The sequence below is a fragment of the Phoca vitulina genome, unplaced genomic scaffold (assembly GCF_004348235.1).
Source record: "Phoca vitulina isolate PV1807 unplaced genomic scaffold, GSC_HSeal_1.0 scaffold93, whole genome shotgun sequence".
NCBI lineage: Eukaryota > Metazoa > Chordata > Mammalia > Carnivora > Phocidae > Phoca > Phoca vitulina.
Genome location: NW_022589796.1, coordinates 1244345 through 1268567, shown reverse-complemented (window position 1 = coordinate 1268567; position 24223 = coordinate 1244345). Strand labels below are relative to the sequence as shown.

General features: G+C 39.0%; 1 protein-coding gene across 3 annotated transcripts in view; it reads left to right on the top strand.

Moving 5' to 3' along the window:
- The window catches only part of PRTFDC1 (phosphoribosyl transferase domain containing 1), a 91056-nt gene that overhangs the window by 15418 nt on the left and 51415 nt on the right, over positions 1-24223 (top strand). The window lies entirely within an intron of this gene.

Sequence of the window (24223 nt, the reverse complement as noted above, 5' to 3'; positions counted from 1 at the left end):
GGGACAATGAGTTACCAAGTGCAATGAGCCCAAATCAGAGAACCTCCAGCGGAAGGCCCCTCCACCAGTCTGTACTGGGACTTTCTTGGCCCACCCTGGACAGAACTGAGGGAGAGTATCCTCCCAAGATGTCATCCCCTTGGTCTTCCCTCTTCTATGATGTTACCTTCTCTGATGCTTTTTGATTCAATGTATAGTAAATCATTAAAACTAGCCTACTATTGATTTGGTGAGGAACTGTTGGAGTCAAAATCACGAAAGTATTTTCTGATTAAACTAGCTTGACACATTTAATTCACTCTTCACTTTTCTATTACTGTGTGACAAAATCACCACAGACTTAGTGGCTTAAGCCAACACACATTTGTCATCTCAGTTTCTCTAGGTCAGCCATCCAGGCTTGGGTTCTCTGCTCAAGAGTCTTCCCAGGCTGAAATTAAGACATTAGCCAGGGGTGGGATCTCATCTGAGGTTTGCAGATGACTGACCTTTCCAAGATCATTTGTTGGCAAAAGACCACTCATTGTTGGCAGAATTCAGTCTCCGCTTCCCTGCTGGAGATGCTTTCAGCTCCTACAGGCTGCCCTCGGGTCTTTGCCCCATGGTCCCCCCTCCCCCCGGGCAGTTCCCAGCACAGCAGAACCTTTCCATCTAGTGAGGGCCTGACTCCTCTTTTAAAAGCTGACCTGGGGTGCCAGGTGGCTCAGTCGGTTGAGCGTCCAACTCTTGATTTCAGCTCAGGTCATGATCTCAGGGTTGTGAGATCCAGCCCCGTCACGGGCTCTGTGATCAGTGCAGAGTCTGCTTGTGATTCTATCTCTCTCCCGTGGGAGTGCATTCCCCGGTTTACTAGTCTCACCCACACTCACGTGGAGGAGATTAAATAGGGTGTGTACACCAGGGAACAGATGGGCATGTGCCTTAGGGTTCTGCCTACCACTCTCTGTGATTCAGTTACTTCAGCTCTTGAGCAGTTGGCGAATTATTTATCATTTCTTAAGACACTCTGTATTTTCCGGATGACTTCTAAGCTGTTTTTTACAGACATCTTAACCTTAAATTGTTGATTTCATCTTCTCTTGGAAACCTGTTCTTTAGGTTCCTTTCATCCTAGATTAAGTCGCTATGCTTCCGTATAAGATTTTTTTTCTCATTTACTTGGCTCTGATCCTTATTGGATTTTCCCCTGGAAAACAGCTTTTTAAACTCTTTAAAAATTAAAGTCAGATGTGTTGAAGTATAATTTATATGTAGGACAAATTATCTGTTTTAGTTTACAGTTTTGTAAGTTTTGACAATTGCATACAGTCATGTAAATAACCACAATCAAGATATAGAACATTCCTCACCATAAAAAATGTCCTTGTGTCCCTTTGTACTTTGCAGTCAACTCTTTCCTCAGCTCCTGGAAACCACTGATACACTTTCTGTCCCTAGAGTCTTGCTCTCTCCAGAATGTCATATAATGTAATCATATACCACGTAGCCTTAGTACATCTGTAAATCTTAGCATAATTCATTTGAGATTCATCCATGTTGTTATGTATACCAGAAGTTTATTTCTTCTTATTGTCAAATACAATTTCATTATATGGATATATCACAGTTTTAAAATCATTTATCAGAGGCACTTGGGTGGCGCAGTCGGTTAAGTGTCCAGCTCTTGGTTTCAGCTCAGGTAGTGACCTCAGGGTCATGAGATAGAGCCCTGTGATGGACTCTACACTCAGCACGGAGTCTGCTTATGATTCTCTCTCTCTCCCATTCTCCCTCTACCCCTCCCCCTGTGCACTCTCTCTCTCTCTCTAAAATGAATAAATAAATCTTTAAAAAATTTTTAAAAATAAAGTAATTTATCAGCTGAAGAATATTTGGTTTGTCTCCTTCTTGAAGATGATTATGAACAAAGCTGCTATAAATATTCACATACAAGTTTTTGCGTGTACTTGTATCTGCATTTGTCTTGAGTAAATTTCTCTTGAGATTGCTAAGTCATATGGTGAGTGTATATAAGAAATTACCAAACTGTTTTTTAGAAGGATTGAATAATTTTGCATCTCCACCAGCAGTAGATGAGAATTCCAGTTCCTCCATATTTTCCACAGCACTTGGTATTGCTAGTTTCCTTTTCCCCATTTTTTCCTTTATTTTACCCATTCAAATAGGTGATAATATCTCATTGTGGTTTTAATTTGCGTTTCCCTAAGGAATAATGATATCAAGCATACTTTCATTTGCTTATTTGCTATTCATATAGGTTCTTTGTTGAAATGTTTGTTCAATATCTTGCACATTTCAATAATTTGGGTCTTATGTTTTCTTATTATTGAGTTTTGAGAGTTCTTTATATATTTTAGCCACAAATCCTTTATTAGATATGTGTTTTAAGTATATTTTCAAGCTAGTGGGTTGTTCTTTCATTTTCATGATAGTATTCTTTTTTTTAAAGAGCATAATTTAAACATTTTTATAAACTCCTAATTTATCATTTTTTCTTTTATGGATCATGCTTTTTGTGTATCTGAGTAATCTTTGCCTTATTCAAGGTCACGAGATTTTCTTTTCTGTTTTCTTTAAGAAGTTTCATAGTTTTGGGGCACCTGGGTGGCTCAGATGGTTAAGCATCTGTCTTTGGCTCAGGCCATGATCTCCAGGTCCTGGGATCAAGCCCCCAGCACGCTCCCAGCTCTGCAGGGAGTCTGCTTCTCCCTCTCCCTCTGCCTCTCCCCCTGCTTGTGCTCTCTCTGTCTCTCTCTCTCAAATGAAAAAATAATAAAAAAAAATCTTAAAAAAAGTTTCATAGTTTTAATTTATTTTTTTAAAGATTTTATTTATTTATTTGACAGAAAGAGAGAGCGCACAAGCGGGGGGGCAGGAGAGGGAGAAGGGAGGCTGATGCAGGACAGTTTTAATTTAAATCTAGGTCTCTGATCTATGTCATGTTAATTTGTTAATATGGTACCTTTTTTTTTTTGCAAGTGAATGTCCGTTTCTTCCAGGATCATCTGATGAAAAGACTATCTTTTCCCATTGTATTGTCTTCGCTATTTCACTGAAAATCACTTGACTGTATAAGTATGGGTCTATTTCTGGACACTCTGTCTAGTTCTGTTCGCCTATATGCTTATCCTTTTGTCAATACTGTGGCTTTATAATCAGTCTGGAAATCAGGTAGCATATCTTCTAACTTTGTTCTTTTTCATACGTGTTTTAGCTATTCTAGTTCTCTGCCTTTCCATGTAATTTTTTTTTTAAAGATTTTATTTATTTATTTGGAACAGAGAAAGAGAGAAAGAGAGAGAGAGCCCAAGCAGGGAGGAGGGTCAGAGGGAGAGGAAGCAGACTGGCTGCTGAGCAAGGAGCTTGTTGCAGGGTTCAATCCCAGGACCTTGAGATCATGACCTGAGCCGAAGGCAGACACTTAACCAACTGAGCACCCTTTTCCATGTAAATTTTAAACTCATGTTGTTGATTTGTACAAAACAACCTGTTAGAAATTTTATTGGGATTGTTTTGAATCTATAGATCCATTTGGGGAGAATTAACATCTTAACACTCTTTAGTCTTCCAATCCATGAACAGGATATATTTCCCAATTTTTTAGATCTTATTTAATATCCGTGTGTGTCTAATTTTCAAAAGTCAGATCTTAGACATCTTTGGTTAGATTTATACCTAAATATTTAAAATGTTTTGGTCCTGTTGTATTTGGTAAGTTTTTCTTTGAAATTCAATTTCCATTTGTTTACTGCTCGTATATAGAAATACTACTGATTTTGTATATTGAATATTATGACTTTTCAAAACTCTCTGACTAGTTCTAACAGCTTTCTTGTAGAATTTCTTGTAATTTCTTCTGTGAATAGAGATGGTTTTACTTCTTCCTTTCTAATTTGTAGACTTTTTATTTCTCTGTATTGCCTTAATGCACTGGCTAAGACTACCTGTACAATTCTGAATAGGAATGGTGAAGGAAAACATCCTTGCCTTGTTCTCACTTGGTATGCTATTGACTGTTGCATCCCCCAATTTTTGATACTTTGTTTTCATTTTCGTTCAATTCAAACTATGTTCTAATTTCGTCTGTGACTTCCTTTTTCACTCATGGATTATTTCTTGTTTAATTTCCAAATATTTGGGGATTTTCCAGAGATAGTTCTGTAGGATTTCTAGTTTAATTCTTTTGCAGTAACTATATTTTGTATGATTTCAATTCTTTTAAATTTGTTGAGGCTTATTTTATGACCCAGAATATGGTCAATCTTGCTGAAACTACCAGTTTTGTAATCCAGGTCAGATTAAGCAATACTGCTATCTATCTCTTGTCCATTTCTCTGGACATCTTCTCTTTATTTGATCAATGTTTTAACCTAGAGGCACACATTCTAACACTTATATTATGTTAACTTATATTTATGTGATACTAATTCAAAGCAAACATTTGCATTTCTAAAACTACAATAGCATTGTGGCCATTATTGCTGCATCTACACAGTTATTTTCAAATCAACATATTTTTCCCGGAGATAGGGATGTGGGGGTTCCTGCCTAGGGTTCTGATGAAGAAGGAAGGCAATGGTAGACTTCACCACCTTCATCCATTCTCACACACTGCGTATTTTCGCCTTCATCCCACGCTTAAGTCCTATAGGACCCGAGGACGATTGCCATGTCTCTTCTCTTCTTACTAACTGTTCTTCCTAATGTCTACCAACAAGGTGACACAGATCATCTCCTGAGAAACTACCTCACAAAAAATGTAAAAGCCTACCTGCTCAGTCAGAGCAAGCTTTCCCCCTAACTAAATATCCTCAGAAATGAATGGAAAAACCATATTCATAGACTGAGGTGTGATGTGAACAGCTTTCTGCTCGTAGCACACAAGCTGTCTTCATCCAGAGATGAACTAATTGCTGTGTGAGGTTAGGCCTGAGCTGACCATCCCTTTACATACTTGAGTTCTTTCAACATTCCTGAGGGCAGAGACGTATATTTTAAAAACCAAAAACTAATAAACACCACCAGATAAGGGGAACAGGACCTGGAACATCATTTTCCTCTGAGGGTGTTTGGTGTTCCCACATACCTCTAAACCTGTTCATAGGGAACAGACATCTCGAAAACATCTCGGCAGAAACGGTGACCATGAAGTGTTCCTTTTATTCCTTTATAAATTTCTGGGAGGGAGAGCAGGACTCTATACAGTTGTGGATGCTGATCAAAAGCATTGTGTAGTTTTACTTCCTCCTAGCCTCTTGCTCTGTGATTCTTTATAGATTTTTATTTGAGACAGAAAAGTTGAAAGTCCAGTTTGCTCAGAGGCCATGTTTCTCCTTGTCACAGCCATCTGCTTTCATAAGTCACTTGAGGGGCTCTTTTCCCAAGAGGGCTCTCATTGCGGGATGCCCTCCACTCTTTACTGAGGGACTTTCCTGAGGGGTGGATGGCTCCAAACATCCCAGGTTCCGGGCAATTTGCTTGTCTTTGTTGTTACATGAAACCTCCCAGAAGACATGGAATGAATTTGCATGAATGATAGCAGTCTAGCCAAAGATTATTTAGAAATTAGCATTAGGCTAATTCCTTGGAAATCAGGGCCAACATACTCCTGTTCTTTAATGAAAAGAGGAACACTGGCAACCTTAATTCTTTTGGATTTCCAGTTTTCCTTCCTTCTTCCCTCCCTTTTTCCCTTCTAAGTCCTTCCTTGTCTTTCCACCAATGTTCATTCAGCACTTGTTATGTGAATTCATTGTCTCATTTAATTCTGACTACAACCCTGCCAGCTATCTCTCATCTCTTCTTTTAATGATGAAGAAAAGGAGGCTCAGAGAGGTTCCTTAACTCACCTAATGTCACACAGCCAATAAATAGAAGAGATGGCACCAGAGCCCAGGCCCATCTGTCTCTCAAGTCTGTGCTCTCTGCAACATATCCACATTTCCCACAAGTTTTTCTACGGTTTTCCACAAAACTTAATTGTTTCATGAGATATGAATTTGTTTGCCAACATTTATGAAGAAGTTAGTTATATTTTTCTCCTAAAATATATGTCAGATACATACTAAGTACATATATACAATTATTATCATCATGCAATAATGTGCCTTGGGATGCCTGGGCGGCTCAGTAGTTGGTTAAGTGTCCAACTCTTGCTTTTGGCTCAGGTCATGATCTTAGGTCATGTTGGGCTCAGCACTGAGCATGGAGCCTGCTTAAGATTCTCTCTCTCTCCCTCTGTCTCTGCCCCTCCATCCCACTGTTCTCATGCTCAGTCTCTCTAAAAAAGAAAAAAAAAAGGAAAGAAAGAAAGAGTGGCTTTACTTGAGAAAATCTAGAAGTTGCATCAGAGAGAGAACTTATTATGTGTATGACATCCCATATGCACAGAAGTAGCTATAGTTTGTGGCTTCTCTTATAAGATCAACAAAATTTGTGGAAGTTTTCAGTTTAACAAAGAATCAAATATCAATTATTTCTCATAAGAATTTATTCACCTGTGAGGCCTAATTTTTCAGCATATCTAATCCAAGGAAACACTACATCTCATCTATTTGTATTATACCAATAAGTGACACATTTTAAAAACATTTTCTTTTTCTCAAAGTAATACATTCAAGTAGGTTAACAGACCAGAGAGTTTGGTTGTGGCAGTTTTATGGAACAGACAACTTGAAAATCCTCTTGCTACCAACACCTAAAAATGCTAGGTGAAGCATAATAATAATTGTTTAAAACCCTTTTCAGTGCTTCCTGGAGTTCACAAGAAGGTACAGGGTATCCACGAAACAGAAATGAAAAGTCTGAGAATCGGACCAGAGATGAACTGGGGGCCGGCGTTGTGGAGGGAAGAGGAGTTGTTGTCTCAGCATTGGATTGTCACCCCCATGCAGAGACAGATGATAAAGCCTTGGACCAATATAAAAATGGGAAGTTGAATGAGACCCTCTAGCCAAGCCAGTGCCCTCAAAGATGCATGCCCTTGGTGACAAAATCCACCCTTCAGTAATGGGAGACCCTAAGAAACTAGGTTGTCTTTTTTGGCCTGGCCTGGAAAGGGAAAGTAAAATATCCTGTGGGAATTTTTAAATTCAAGTCTGTACCACATGTGAGTTAAAAGTTTTAATTTACTTTACCTGCATTGTCTGGGAAAGTCCAACCAGCGAATTTAATATTAAAATTGGGCTCAGACCACAATATCCCCAAGGTGCCAGGTAGAAGGCAGCTGAAAACCTCTCTCAAGGGAGTACCTCCACATAGGCCGGATTCTTTCAGATAAGCTGTACTTAAGCTGAGTGCACAAACCCTAAGTACAAAGGATACACAGAAACAATCCACCATGAGCAAGATCAGCTGACAAAAATAATAGCAGAAATAGGGACACAAACGATCTGAAAGAGAATATAAAATAATTATACTTAATATGACTGAAGACATAAATGAAAGGATTTAAAGAAAAGGTAAGACAGCATGAGAAGAAAAAAAAATAAATGAAAACTTTTAGAAGTGAAGTAATAGAATGTCTAGCAGCGAAAAATAATGTAACTGAATGGATAAGATAGTAAGTCGGATGATAGCATAATGTTGATATGGATGTGAATTCTAAGTGGGAAGATACATCTGAAAAAAGTAGCCAGAAGGTAGCTCGGATAGAGATGGAATATAAGAGGGAGAAGTTAGGGGACATAAAAGAGTGAAGGAAAAGGCCCAAAATATGTCACCTAGAAATTCCAGAAGGAAAGACTATTCCTTAGAGAGAATTGAGTAGAGGGAATTTTTGATAAGATAATGCCTAATCATATTCTAGAGCTGATTCAGGAACATGACTATTCAGATGTAGGAAGCACAGTGAGACCACACCTAGCACGTCATCGTGAAACTGAAAAACAAAACACCAGAGTCAAAGAATAGATTGTGAAAACAGCTGAGGAACAAAGAGAAACTGTCTCTAAAGGAATCACCACTATAGGATCAACAGACTTCTCAAAAGCCACAACAGAAATCAAAAGACATGGAGTCCTATCATCCACATTCTGAGAGAAGATAATTGTCCACCATAATTTTCATTCCCTGTTAATCTTAACTCAAGTGTCAGTGCCGGCTGGAGACATGAGCAATCACGTGCTGACAGTTTCCCAGTAACAAATGCTGAAAGCACTTCTTAAAGGGTGTATTTTAGTGAGAAGGAAATTGAACCCAAACAAATAAATGTGATGTGAAGAAACTGACAATCATGTAGGTAAATCAAAAGAGTTTTGATTGGAGCGCTTAGTTGGTGAAGCATCGCCTTCAGCTCAGGTCATGATCCAGGTCCTGGGATGGAGTCCCACATAGGGTTCCCCGCTCAGGAGAGAGTCTGCTTCTCCCTCTCCTCCTCCCCACTGCCTGTGGTCTCTCTCTCTCTCATGCTCCCTCTCTCTCATATAATAAATAATCTTAAAAAAAAGAAGAACATTGGTTCTAAAAAAAAGTTTTGATTTGTTAACATAATTGATGAAATAAAAATACTGATGATGACACCTTTTGGTGGTAAAACAAACAGGATGGAACTAAAATGTCAGTCCACGGTCAGTTGTAAATGACCAGAGTGAAAGCATCCTAATGTTGTACATTGTTTAGGGGAAGCCTAGAGATGTTGATGACTTGCCAACTTTAAGTTAGCTATGCCTATTTAAAATTTAGGGAGAACCATTGAAAGAATAGGAATATTGTGTATACCATGGATAACTTCCCAGGAAGTGGAGAGGATGAGAAGGAATAAAGACAACTCAAAACTTGATTGCTGTGATAGTAGACAGAAAATGAGAAACAATTAGGTAACATGATACCCGTTTCTCAGGTGAGGAAACTAAGACCCGAGATGTTAAGTAACATGTCCAAGGTCAAACAGCTTGTAAGTGGAGGGTCTGCTCTTCAAACTCAGGTTTAACTCCAAAGCCCAAGATTGTGACCACTGAGACATACTGTCTCTCTAGAGATGTGTTGATGTGTTGAGATGTAGTAGGCTAAAAATTTCACCAAAAGGAATCAACTTTAGGGGAACCTAGGTGGCTCTGTCTTTTAAGCGTCCGACTCTTGATTTCAGCTCAGGTCATGATCTCAAGGTCCCGGGACTGAGCCCCGAGTCGGACTCTGTGCTCAGTGTGGAGTCCGCTTATCCCTCTCCTTCTGCTCCTCCCCTGGCTCGTGCTCTCTCTCTCTTTCTCTAAAATAAATAAATAAAATATTTTTTAAAAAAGGGATCAACTTTATTTTTTTCTGAGGTTTATTTTAACAGCTACCTAACTAGGTTAAGCCAGCTCCTATAATTGCTGGGGAAAATGGCAATGTCTATAAATAGACAATTAACTGTGTAGTTTTTGAAAAATTTTATACGTGATATTAATAAACTATGACAAAGTACTCTCCAAGAAAATGAATAATAAATGTTGACTCTTGGTTTTCCTGTAAATTATGGGAAACTATATTTTTCTTTTCATCTTTCCCCTTTACGCCATGGAGACTTTCCAAAAGATTTGAACATTCACTATACCTGTTTGCTCTCTGGATTCACTTAAAGCTGATGCTCTTGGGAAGCCAAATCCAGCAGAATTGCAAAAGAGCCTTGAGCACCAAGCTCCCTACCAACTCCTGAGGGTGTTTATAAAGACTTGAATCAAGGAGAAACAGGCATACTTCAGCATACCCAGTTTAGTGTGTGGGGAAAGCTCCGTTGGGGTTGGGGTGGGAGAACTTTTGGAATATCTATTCTAAGGGGCTTAGAAGTAGAGAAACATAGGAAGAATTAAGAAAAGTTGGTGGGCAGTATTGGTGGGTGCCAGCAAATGACTTTTCAGCCAGCTTTTTTATATGTGGATGTATTATTTGCCAAGCATTTTTTCCCTCCAAAATATTGCCCTGATTTAAAGGTTCGTTAATTTACATACAACCCAACCTGAGGCTAAAATGTAATTCTCTGACTTCTTTGTTTTCCATTAGTTTGGGTAGCTAACCTGTGAGCAAAGTAAACCTCAAACTTTGAGGTTTAAAAAATGACAAGAACTTTATATTAGGCAGTCTGGAGTTTCCCAAGATCCTTCCCCCATGCTGTTTCAACGCACACTGCTCTGTATTAATTAATAATTCCTGTGTGTTGGCAGCACCAACAGAAAGCTTTTTGGAGATAAAATACAATCCCGAGATTTGCCATGCAGGGCATGTGGGCCCCTGGGGAAGCTGGCATCTTTATTAAAGAGGCTCGTTAGAGCTAAGGGTTGGCCACAAACCTATTCCCATGAGAGAAGAGAAAAACTAAAATACGGCTCTTCTCTCTCATTCCCAGAGTTCAGAACAAAGGGTTTAGGTCAGTCTTTTATTAGCCATGCTGGTGAGGAATGGGGATGGGATAGATAAACCAGATTCAGCATCCTTAGTGTCAATGAGAAGTTTTCACTTTTCCCTATAGCCAGCTTTTCACTGAACTTTCCATACATGGTAAGGAGGCTTTGAGTTAAATACCCCTTTTCTTTTTGAGACAGGAACTCCAGCTTTAGCAGAGTCCCATCTTGGGTTTGGTTTGAGGAAAAGGATTCCAGTTCAGTTCTTTGGCAATGAACAGGTGGAGAAAACAGGTCCCCAGTTCTCTGGAAGTGCTGGATGGGTCCAAGCCTAGTGTAGATGTGCACGTAGAGTGTATATGAATATGCATAATTTGTGTATATATATATCTATATATCTTTTTAAGCAAGGAAAGGAGGGAAACTCCAGAGAAGGAGAGGTGAGAGACAAAAGAAATTCCAATATTTACCATATTTCATTAAACCTAAGACATCATAGACTGTAAAGGACACCACTAGTTCATGTACCACTAAGAAAGGAAAAATGCTATAAATTAAGCCATGACATGACATGTATTGTGTGATGCATCCTGATTTGGGATATATTAAAACCTGAAAAAAATGTACCACTTGGAATTGATGAGTTGGTGGTCTTCCCTTTTTTTTCAATACCATTTGCAAGTGTTTGAATAGCTGAAATGTAGCAGCAAACATTGTCTTTACCCTTTGGTTATTCTGTATCTTGGGTCCTGTGATACTATTCCAATACCATTTTGCAAATAGCGAGATACTTCTCTGAAGCTGCAGATTTTTTCCACCTTAGTATTTGAAATATTTTTAATATCCTCAGATCATTTTTGCAGACTTCAAAGGGCGGATAATTTACTAAACAATAAACCAGGAAGAGGCCTGGGTGGTTTGAATTCATCCACCAAAATCCTTAAAATTAACCAAAAGCATTTATGAAAACCAGAGCATAATTTCTGTGTGACCTCTGGATAGATACGCTGGAACATCTGTCATGTTCATACGTTTACTGAAACAGAGTGTTGACATTACCTGTTTTGTCTTTGACCTTCGACTCTTTAGATGTATTTACTACTGGCTTTCAACATGCATGCATGAAGAAACTCAGCATGAACCAAATATCTAATCTGACCTTAAAAGAAATAATTTAACATTGCTCTAGGCAAGTTTACTTTGAGATTTCCAATTCTGTCACGTAAAAGATATTTAAAAAATGAAACCAAAGCGCATTGTATAAAAAGGGTAATGGTAGGTTTCCAGCAATATTTTTAGTTGTCATTCCCTTACGGTCTTTATTTTGTAAATAACTCCGCATTTGATTGGTGTACATTCTTCGTGTTCAAATTTCATTTTCTGCAGAGATGCTTATTAGGATTTGTCTTTCCTTATGAAAAACAAACCCTGAGAGAGCAAATAAGAGAATAATGCAGAAGTAATTATTAAATTATAGAGGCAACCAAGTTTTCAGGTGACTCTGGGACAGAGCTGTGCTTAACTCGGTGACTGCCACAGGCTGGGGTTGAATCCGTGGTAAGAAACAGGACCCAGCGTGCAGTGGCATGCACTGAGGAATGGACTCTGCTGCCAGTGTGAGTTGAAGTCAAGTGCAGCAAGCGTAACAGGTGATAGAAAAATGGGATGTAAAGACCACAGCCTTTAGAGCTCCATGCACTAGGCTGATAGTGTCAGCTGGCTTGTATTCTACTATTGCTTCCACAATTAATAAAACCTAATATTCACTGAGCACTTATATACTATGACCAACTATTGTTCCAAGTACTGTATATGTTTTAACTATTAAACCCCTACAAGACCCCTATTAAGTTGGCTCTACTAACATCCCCTTTACACAGGTTAGGACATGGAGGCCAGAGAGCTTAGTTGGACCCCCCAAGTTCTGTCCAGCTCCTAAATTAGGACTATTAACCACAACATCATGGCTGCCTCTTGGATCTGTGGGTGAGGAAAAGGACCCCAATGCCTAGGAGGCAGGTAGGCAGAAGGGAGCTCCCTAGTTCTTTAGGAGTACTGCATGAGTTTCCAGGAAGGGACTTGGGCACAGAAAACAGGACAAGGCATAAATCCAGAACACATAGTGGGTACTGGATCTTGAGAACAGGCAGAAGGCCAAAGCCAGCAGGAGAGGACTGAGTCATGAGGCATTAGGCTCCAGTTGCCTGCCCAGCAGTTCCAGAGTTCCAATCCCATCTAAGGTTGGGTTTGTTCCTAGAGATTCACTGAGGTTGAGTCAGTAGGTGAAGTGGGCGTGGGGGTCAAATGACTTAGCTATTAGGAGTGAAGGCCACAGAACCTGGGAACTAGGCAAGGCCTGGCCCAGCAGGTGTGTGATCTAGGAGTACTGACTACATCAGATGCCTTAGGATTCCCATTGTACCGTATGTCCCTGCTTTTGTCCCATTTATCTTTCCCATACATTCCGGACCCGTGGAACTTAAGCATGCTATATAAGCATGCTGTTAATCATTTTAATTTATTTGTATCTGACCTGTTCCAAAAAAGATGCAATGTGGTATTTTATTAATTATGTCCAGAGAGGGACGCCTGGGTGGCTCAGTTGGTTAGGCGTCTGCCCAGGTCATGATCCCAGGGTCCTGAGATCGAGTTCCGCATCAGGCTCCCTCCTCAGTGGGGAGCCTGCTTCTCCCTCTGCCTGCTACTCCCCATTTGTTCTCTGTCTCTCTCTCTCTCTCTGAAAAATAAATAAATACAATCTTTAAAAAAAATTATGTCCAGAGAATGTCTAATTTTCAGCACAAAAAATAATTGCAGGCAGCAAAAATCCTTGCCCTGATTTTATTAAGTTGGATTACTTTTATCAACATTTTGTAACTGATGTAGAATATAAAACCTAGCATCAAGGCTATAAAAGTGTTTATGAAATTACATATGCTATATGTATCTTATAAAACACATGGACTTTATATGCTAGGTAAGATACCAAGAAATAATTTGAATTTGGAGGGGGAGAAATAGATGTAAGAAATGACCTGGGGAAATATTTATGAGAAAATAATCTCTTTAAATATCTTTTATGATAGTCATTGTGCTATAATACAGTTCAAATTTAATGCTTTTATTCTCATTTTAGATTATAGTATGTGTTACTTCATGGCATGAGTTTGCCCTTACTAAATGCAATATTATTGTTAACAATTTAGGTAATCTCAACATATACGAAAATGCTTGAGGCTTACAGCTTTCAAGGACAGGAATTATTTAACTTTCTTTTTATTAATTTGGCATTTATTTGGAGGATAGTTTTGAAAATATTTCTTTTGTGTGTGCCTAACCTTTTTTTTCTCCTCGAGAACAGAAATGGAATCCAAACAGACATTGACAAATTAGAGAATAATGCACAAAAACAGGATGACTCTCAGTGAGCAAAAGGGCATAACAATACGTCAAGGGCCCCGAAGCTCACGCCACGGACAGAAATGACTAGGCAGAAATGTCTCAGGAAGAGACTCAGCGCTCATGGTAGACCAGTAGTTGGTGATGAGTCAGCACCACCTTTACTAAAACTGCTAATCCAATACAGTAATGGGAAGCACTGGTAGTCACGTGATGTGTAAAATCCCGGAATTACTCCTTCCTCTCTCACGAGCTCTTGCTGAGATACTGGCAGGGGCTTTAGTGCCCTAGTAACCTCTTGTCTGTTTTGTAGCAGAGTCTCTCCTAATCAGCAAAGGCAGATGGAAAGGACGCTCAGAAGCTGCCCCAACTAGAATTCTAGTAATTCTAGTAATTCTGGTTGAAGTTCCTCTTGGCCTATGTTTAAGACATCTAAGAAGTGAAAATGTACACTGTTATCCTTCCTCCCCCTGTTAAGAAAATGTCTTAAGATGAAAATAAGGTTTTCCCTTATTCCACTGATTTCTGAGCCCAGGTCACAGGAAGATATTAATTGTGCCCATACTCAATTCTTTAAATCACTTTTCACTGTTGTTGAATTACAGGCAGGGAAACCCTTAACTCTGAAAGAAACATGTCCTGGTTTTATTCATTATTTAAAAGAAAATCCACTCCCTTTTAATGCAGATGAGTTGGGACCAGCAAAAAAGGTAATTTTCCATGTTTTCAGGTAGTGTTCTTGTAAGAATTAGAATTGTTAGTAATTTTAGATGATTAATGAGTATATTTTAACTTGAAAACCATCATGTAATCTAGTTCATTTCTTTTATTGGATGAACTTAAACATATTTCAAATGGATGGGTTCATGCAGACTTTTCCAAGGGTGGTTCTTCTGTCAGCAGCCTTGTTAGGCTTAGGTCTACATATAGAACATAGACACTAGAATAAATTATCCCTAATACTATCTGTACAAATTCTTAGATTAAGATCTCTTTCTACTATAATAGTATTATACATGGGTTTTTTTAAAAGTTGAGTTAGATTTATCCAAACTAATAATAGTAATGTTGATTAATGGACTGCTTTGACTGCTATGTGAAAGTGCTATTTTAAGTTCTTCACAAATATTAATGCATTAATGCCAACCATGACTTAGCAGTTAGGTAACTGATATTATCTGCATTTTACATATAAGGAAAGTGAGTGACAGAGAGTTTAAGAAACTGTCTCAAGATCACAGAGCTGGTTGAGAATGGGGTTGAAATGCAAAACCAGGCAGCCTGCCTCAGCAGCATGAAAGCCTGACAACATCTTCATGCTGCCTTCCAGAAGAACCTCATGACTGCAGTTCACTTTGGCAAAGAATTTATTTCTCAGGGCTTTCCTTTCTTCTTATGTGAAATGACAAGGTCAGCTTTCAAGATTGGTAGGGTCCTGGCATATTTGAATTGATATCATCTTTAAAATCTTTGAATATCTGTATAAAAATGACCCCACACATTTGATTTACATTTTCCACTAAAATGACATTAATATATTAATTATATGTGATATTAAGTATATATGATATGGTATATATATACATACATATATGTATATATATGAAACCTCAATTGACAAATTGAATAGGAGAGGCATATAACAGTGCCAGAGATAATGGACATAATGTCATGGAGGTGCATAAGACCCACGTGCATGCAGGAGGACACCAAGGAGCAACAAAGAGCAAGTCAAGCAGGGCCTTGAGAGACTGAGTCATGTACAGCAGTTAGTGAGCTGATGTCTGCCCAGACCATTTGCATTTCCTGGTCCCCTGACCTCACCTTCCTTGTTTGAAACCAGGTGACTGCTCTCCTTTCCCTCCCAACCCACCCTTAGCTCCCTTTTCTACTATTACAGGAAAGTAAAGTTTAATTTTGCAAGAAAAACTGAACCAAAGAGGTGTCAAAATTGTGGACACCAAGTAAAACAGATGCCTGGGGGGATTAAGCTAAGATTTCTATATGAGATTGTGGGAACATCAGCCCCCTTCCTTAGCAGCCAGGCACATTACCACTCCCCACCACCAATGAAGCATTGAGGTTTGAGAGTGAATGCTCTTCTTTGAAGAAATTGAGTGGCCCTAAAGAAAAGACCTCCACATATTGCATTTGGGAGTCCCCCATGGAAAAGGACATCTCTCCCCAAAGGAATCCTCTAGTAAATCCATCTGTCATTACTCTCTGCCCCTTGATGGACACATAACTCTTTCCAATCAGTTTGTTTGGTGTCTCTCTTTTAAATAGGAAAAGACAAACAAGAGGAACTGTCTCTAACTTGAATGAGAAAGACCACACAAAAATACAACAAAATAAAAGGGAACATCAAGAAAATATAAATAAAACAGGGAACAGAAGAAAACTTCAAAATATTATGTTTAACATTCCCTTGGAGACAAAATAAGATATAGTATCTCTAAAGCAAGAACAAGACCCTGTAACAGAATAAGAGAAGATGAAAAAGAGAGAAGAAAAATTTCTTAGAAGTGAAAAATATTTGCAGTGCAGCAGACACTCTTGCTTGCTTATCCAAAAGATGTCCTTCTTCCCAACCACAACTTTTCTGTCTTCCATGACAGAGGCTGCTCATGGCAACTCACTTTCTCAGCCTCTCTTTCACTTAAGAAATGGGCATTTGACACAGTAAAGGGAAGCCTGTTGCAAGTCTTCCCAGAGGGAATGGTTTACTTCCCTAATGAGGAAATCTCTCTCTTTTTTTAGTAAGACTTATTTTGTCATAAAGATTGTGGCAGTCTTCTTGGGCCCACCAGAAGACAAGTATTAGGACTCAGCTAATTACTGAGGAGGCAGAGAGGAAAGAGAGATAGAGTCTGGGTCTACAATGGCCCTGTGGAGTCCAGGAACTAACTCGGAGCTATAGGGCAATAAGAAGACATGAATATATGGCAAGTGGGCCATAAGGGAAAGTCTAAATTTAGGTGGAGGAGACAGTCTTGTCAGGAAATAGGAGATGACATTATTGGGGGTTCTATGAGCACAAAATTGCCATAGCCTGGTAATTCAACAAATAGTTATGTTCTATGGGTCAGGCCCTGTTCTAGGTGCTAGGGATCCAAGAGTGAACAAAACAAATTCCTCGCCATCCTGGAGTTTACATTCTAGATAAAACAGGCAGGAAATAAAAAATGAGAAAAAAATAAGAAAATATGAAATGTGTCAAATGGTGAAAAATACTATAGAGAAAAATAAAGCTGGGTGGGAGAGAGAGGGTAGGTCTAAAGGGGTTGTGGGAAGAGTGGTCAGAGAAGATGGTCTGTAACAAGGGGGTCATTTGAAGCAGAGACTTGGAGGAAAAAAGGGAGTAAATCGTATGGATAGGGGAAGTAAATTCCAGCAGAGGAAGCAGCAAGTGCAACAGCCCTTAGGTGAGATTATGCTTTGTTTGGCACATTTGGAGAAAAGCAGAGAATAAGAAGAAGAATAAGTAAGAGGAGATTAATAAGAGATGAATTCAGAAGTAATGAGAAGTAAGATCATGTAACATCTGGCAGGCTATTGTAGGGACTTCTCCTTTGACTCTTAATAAATCGGAAGACTTTGTTGGGTTTTGAGTAGAGTGACATGATCTTGCTTATGTTTTAAAGAAGTCTGTTGTGTTGAGAATAGAATGAAGGGGGGTAAAGGTTGAAGCAGATAGATGTTTGGAAGGCCCCTGCAGTAATCGCAGTGAGAAATAATAATAATAGCTTGACCCAGAATGGTTACAGAGGAGGTGGTGAGTATTTAGATTCTATACATATTTTAGAGTTAAGCCAAAACCATCAACCAGATTTGCTGAGGGATTTGACATTGTTTTTCAAGAATGACTCCAAGGTTTGGGGCCTGAGCAACAGTATGAACTGAGTTGCCATTGACTCAAATGAGGAAGAATGTGAAAAGAGGAGATTTGGAAGGGGAAACCAAGACTTCGGTTTTGAACTTTTTTTTTTCCCTTTGAACATCCAAGATGAGCAGGCCATGGGATATACCAGTTTGGAGCTTAGGGAAGAGGTTGCAGATAAAGATATTAACTTGAAGGTGGTCAATGTGTAGAAGGGATTTAAAGCAATTATAAAGGATGAGGTCACCCAGGGAGTCGGGATAGATGGGGAAGAGATCCAAGGACTGAACCCTGGGACATCCCGATATTTAGAAATGAGGAGGACAAGAAGAAACTAGCCAAGGAATCTGAGGAACAGCAGTCAGGGAATCATGTCCTTCTAGAATCCAAGTGAAGGGGAAGCCGATTAATCACCAAAGGCAGTTGATAGATCACATAAGAAGATTGAAAACTGACCACCAAATTTAGCAAGATGGAGCTCGTTAGTGGCTCGACAAGGTGTCTTTAGGAACAAAGAGAGGACAGGTTTGGCAAATGATGATCTGTCAGCAATAGCAGCTAACCTGGACAACCGATAGGAAGTGGAGGGGACACTGAAAATAAGTCCTTGTCTAGGAGGTGTGTGGAATTCTGACATTGCCTATGGGGTATGATGGCCCAACGTGGGAAAGGATCTTTAAAAGGAAACCAAGAGGCTCTGATTTTACCACCTAAGTTATGCTCTTTGCAACTCTTATTTATTTGGAACCATTGTAAAGGAAGCCAGATGACCCATTTCCCTGTCTAAATGTTAGGAGTCTTTGAAAAGGCAAGCATCATAAAAAGGAATATGGAAGTTATAAGCACAAACTTTCAGATAAGGATGTATCTGGTACAAATCCCAGTATCATATACTAATTTTTGATACCAAGTTACTGGACCTTTCTGAATCTTAGTGTTCTCGTCTGTAAAAGGAAGCTAATCATGCCTATCTCATGAGAAGATTTTATGAGTACTAAATCAGATAACATAGGGAAGATTCAGTACAGAATCATGCAAACAAATAATCAATAAATAACAACTATGGTGTTGATCTTGATGAGGAGGAGGATGATGATTTGTATTACATCTTAGTTAGACCTCAGACAAGAGGCCGCTTGCTTTGATGTGGAAAAGATGAAGCATTTGTTGATACGAAAGTAATTCGAAAAGGGTTGGCTATGCCTGCAGTTTTAACAAAATTCTTTGAGAGGCATTTACTATGGCCTAGACCTTGTAAGAAGCAGAGCAGGGCACAAGGCCATATTTTCTTGATGTATTCCAAAATAAATTTCACTGACTTCTCTTAAACTCTACTCTTTAAACTAGATCATAGCATGCATAAGGTTAAGATAATACCACACCCCTGGGATGTTGAGGGCAGAAAAGAGAACACCTTGCTGTCTAAGAATGTTGCCAGGCCAAGAAGTACATCTTTGTGAGGCTCTAAGTGGCCGTAAGCTCACCTTCATCCTATGTTTTTCTTCTCACTCATGTATTTTTACTTCAGAACACGATGTACACATGGGTGTTGGTTTTATTCTCCCTGCTTCACAAAATAGAAAGCAGATAGCAAATGCCTAAGAAATATTTTTGTGAAAGTACATGATGACTTTTTTATTTTTGTAGTAATCCAAACCAAACTGGAATATTTCTAGTAGAAATAGTCACATTCCTCACACTTGAATAAAATATTTGGAAATTTAGCAAAGGGATTCTATGTCCTAAAACAATGTTTACTTGTAGCTATTATTAACTTCATTTTCTTATTTAAATATGTAATTTTGAGTCCCGGTGCAATGATTTATTTTTTCTAGCTGACCTGACTATGAAACTTTATGGCATTGAAGCACTTTAGCCAAGAGATTCATAGGGCGGTGTTAGTTTTGTATTTCGGTTTTGTATTACAGTTCATGGGCATTCAACATAAAAAAAAAAAAATCAACAAAATGGACATTCCCAGAAGTCAAGTACAGATAGTGCGCAACTTAGGATTTTTTGACTTTGTAGATGATGTGAAAGCAATATGTATTCAGTAGAAGCTGTACTTTGAACTTTAAATTTGGATCTTTTACCAGGGCTAGTGACATACGGTCCAATCCTCTCTCATGAGGCTGGGTGCGAGCGAGACCCAGCCCATGGTCAGCCCCCCTCGATCACAAGGGTAAACAACCGATACATTTACAACCATCCTGCACTCATACAACCACTCTGTTTTTCACTTTCAATACAGTATTCCATAAATTACATGAGATATTCAACACTTTCTTATAAAATAGTCTCTGTGTTAGATAATTTTGCCCAAACATCGGCTGATGTAATTGATCTGAGCACATTTGAGGTAGGCCAGGCTAAGCTATGGTGTTCGGTAGAGTACGTGTATTCAACGCGTTTTTGACTTAACAATATTTTCAATTTTTCAGTGGGTTCATCAGCACATGAGGGACTGACTCCCTCCCCAGAGGGAAAAGAAAATTTCATTAGTTTCTAAATTAAAAAATCCTAACGCTATTTAAAAATAACCGTGGAAATCCTATTTCTTCACATGTGACTCAAAGAAAGATTTGTTTGTGCATCTTGAATGTACAGCTGCTTTGTGTGTTTCATGACTTTCACTTATATGAGTTCTAGTCCCTATATTAGAGGTAAATAGATTCTAAAAATTGCTTTAGAACCATTGCCTGAGTTGCCCTTACCCTTCTTAACCTCTGACTCTAACTGAATGAAAACACATTCTAATAGGGGCATTGAAAACCATTTAGGCTAACTTGAAAGGGACATTTCTGGCAGAAATGCCAATTCCTGAACACCCAGATTAGGTACAGTAAGCCTAATTTGATTCTGATCTCTCTTTATTGTGAAGATCACAGTAGAATTTTACTTAACAAGTTTCTGGGCATAAAGAATTGTCAGTTTGGGCCTGCCATAGAATAAGATACCTTGAGTCAGAGAACAAGCATGTGAATGATAACATCCAACAGAGAACTTTACTATAATTAAAAACTACATAATTAGTCATCTCATAAACCTAACATATACACATGAAGTTACTTAAAGTGTCAAGTAAAAGGAACAAAAAGATTGCTTGACATTACACCCCTCTCTTAGCTAACCTAATTTTGAATCAAGAGGAGGAAGCCAATTACAGGGTTATCTCTCAACATAAAGTTACTCTACTAGATGACTCTGCCTTGGAAACTGGGCAGCGCTAGAAAAGTTAGTGTTTTCTCCCTAAAGTGGCTGAAATTTCAATGGTAAATGGTATTAGGACCTCTAGATGCTGTACTTGAAATTCTTTATATTTGATTTATTGAAAAGATTTTATTATACTGTATTGTCGTAGCTGATTTCAGAAAGTGAAAATGGCATTTTCTCTGTTAATAATCACCTGTAGTTTTTAACTTAGTAAAAAGAAATCTTTGGTAGATTTTGAATAGAAAGGGACGTGTTGTGATGTATGGTTTAAAAGGATCACTCAGGATTCTGTTTAGAATAGAGTGAAGGGGCAAGAGAGCCCTGTTAAGAGGTCATAGTTAAGAGGTCACCACAGTAACCCGGGTGGGAAGTGACAGAGCCACGTGGTAACATCGGAGGTGATGAGAAGGATCAGATTCTGGATACATTTTAATGTAGAGCCAGGAGGATTGGATTGTGAAGCGAATGGGAACGAGGTACGTCAAGACTGATAAGATGTGGGACTTAGGCACCAATTAGAAGAATATATTTGCAAAACATATCTGATAAAGGTCTTGTACCTGGACATATAGAGAATTATTCTAACTCATTAATAAGAGGACACATAACCCAATTTTTACAAGTAGGCAAAAGATTTCAATAGGCAGTGCACCAAAGAGATACTTGAATGGCAAATGAGAGCATAGGAAGATTCCCAGCATCATGGGTCATCAGGGAAATGCAAATGAAAACTACAGTGAGTTCCTACTTCACACCCACTAGGACGCCTATCATCAAAACGCCAGACAGTAACAAGTGTTGGAGAAGATGCTGAGAATTGGAACCCTCTTACACAGCTGGGGGGGGGAGGTAAAATGATATCACCACTTTGAAAAACTCTAGCAGTTTCTTATAAAGTTAAATATGGTTGACCATTGAACAATGCAAGGGTTAGGGACACTGACCTCCCTCCAAGTCAAAAACTCACATATAACTTTTGAACAAGAGAAGGCATCATCAAACTGGGGTATATTCACAAATAGAACATACTACTCAGCAACGAAAAGGGTTGAACACCATGCAAAGAATGATACATGCAACAACATGGGCGCCTTTTGAAGGCATTATGTTAAGTAAGAGATCCAGACTCAAAAAGCTACATACTGAATGATTCCGTGTAAAATGAAATTCTAGAAAAAACCAAAACTATCAGAACACAAAGCAGAACAATGTTTGCCAGAGCCTGTGGACAGAGGCGAGGAATACAAAGGGCCACAGGGGAGGTTTTTCGGGTGACAGACATATTCTATATCATGATCATAGTGATGGAGACATGACTGTGGACATTTGTCAAAACTCATTGAATTATATGCTCAAAATTGGTATATGTAAATTAAACCTCAAAAGAGCTGATTTTTTTTTAAGTAGTGCTAAATATGGTTAGCACATGTTAATTGTTTGGGATTCGAGAAATAAACACACAGGTGTACGTTGTCTAAGCACTCTTGAAAAATAGACTTCCCTCTCTAGCCATCTGTCACCTCAGCTGTAAATTGGAGACCATATTTCCTGATGAAGTGACTTTTTAAATCTGAAAAGTCAGGTATAAGAACTGTTTTTGTAAATTGTGTTGAGTTTTAATTGCCTCAAGTTCAGTTTTTATTTATTGGAATCCAGTGGTGATTCATTTTGTAAAGTATCCTTTTGTGGTAAAGTAAGTGGGTGTGAATTATTTTGTAGACTGGTATTTTTGAAGACTAGATTTGAGTAAAACTGGATGGATCTATAATTATATAATCCTGAGGCGGAGGCGAATGCTTGCTCTCATATGGACAAGCAGAAATTCTTTTTTTTTTTTTTAAAGATTTATTTATTTATTTGAGAGAGCGAGAAAGTACATGAGAGGGGGGAGGGTTACAGGGAGAAGCAGGCTCCTCGCTGAGCAGGGAGCCCTATGCGGGACTCGATCCAGGGACTCCAAGATCATGACCTGAGCCGAAGGCAGTTGCTTAACCAACTGAGCCACCCAGGCGCCCCAGGACAAGCAGAAATTCTAGGTTCGTGGGTGGTTCACACTCAACTAACATTGATTACTGTATTCACTGCGATCATACACTGCATCTTCAGATACATTATCTAATCTTCCACAGCCCTTTGAAATAGGTGCCATTATCCCCAATATGCCTACAATGAGATAAAAATCTATGAGTTGCTAGATGACTTGCTCGCGGTCACCCAGCTTGTAATTGGTAAAACGGGAATTAAATCTTAAGTTTTCTGGTTTTATGCTTTTCTCTCAACCAAAGCTGCCTTCTTGCTCTAGTCCTTAAAATACATGTAAGTTGTCAGGATAATAATTGGCCTTAACTTATTGAATCCCCAGCCTCCACCATTATTCAGCATATTGGACAAATGTATGCATCTTATTAGGCTATATCTGCATAGGAACCCAGCCATGTCAGTAAGGTCTGGCCAGGGGCCCTGAGAAAGACCCCCCCGTGCTGCTAATTTAGCTCCTCACCTAATTTCACTGAGGTGCTAAGTGCTTCATAGACTTTCAATAGGAGGCGAGATGAAACAAAGTGGCATTTTTCAATATAGAGGGTAAAATATGGAGTGAGAACATTTTGAAATCTAAAATTAATCCCAGGTGCAGCATATTAGTCTTCCACTATTAGAAGAAAGGGACATTTTTCCCCCTATACAAAGCTGACAAATTACAAAGAAATACATGCAGTATTTAAAAATTCGTCCACTTGAGTGATTTGCTGAAAGCCTGTGCATCAATGATTCTGCTAGATCCTGCAAATTTGGGAAAACATTACACAATCGTACACAATCCCTGTCCTTAAACGGACCCACAGCTTAGTAAGGGAAACAGATGTTCCCACAAATGAGTGCTGAACAGTGAGATAATGGGTAATGGATACTTTTATATAATAAAAAGGGAACCTGCACCCTAGCTACTTACTGAAAGTCCTACAATCTCTTTCTCTAATCTTAACATATGGGGAAGGTTAGATGCCCTGTTTAAGGCTGATCATCCCAGGAGGGGAGTTTATGTTTAAAATGCCTGCCTCTTTTCCCCAATACTCACCCCAGCCAGAGATGTTCTGTATTTCTCAAAGGATCTGGAATCCAAGGGACTATTTAGAAGAGGGATTAACTCCAAATGTTCATCCCTTGCCTCCACACCCCGCCTGAGTTACCAAGGCCAGAGTGGAACTAGGTCTAGATCCAGTGAGGTACCCAGTAACACATGGACAGCTCCAGCATTTAAGCTCTTTCTAGCCCCTTCAAGCCCTAGTTTGTCGGCGGTCCTCCGGCGGGGGGGGGGGGGGGGGGGGGGGGGGCCTATATGGGGGGGGGTGGTTTTTTTGTCTGGGGGGGGGAGGAAAAAAAAAAAAAAATAAAAAAAAAAAAAAAGTTAGGGGCC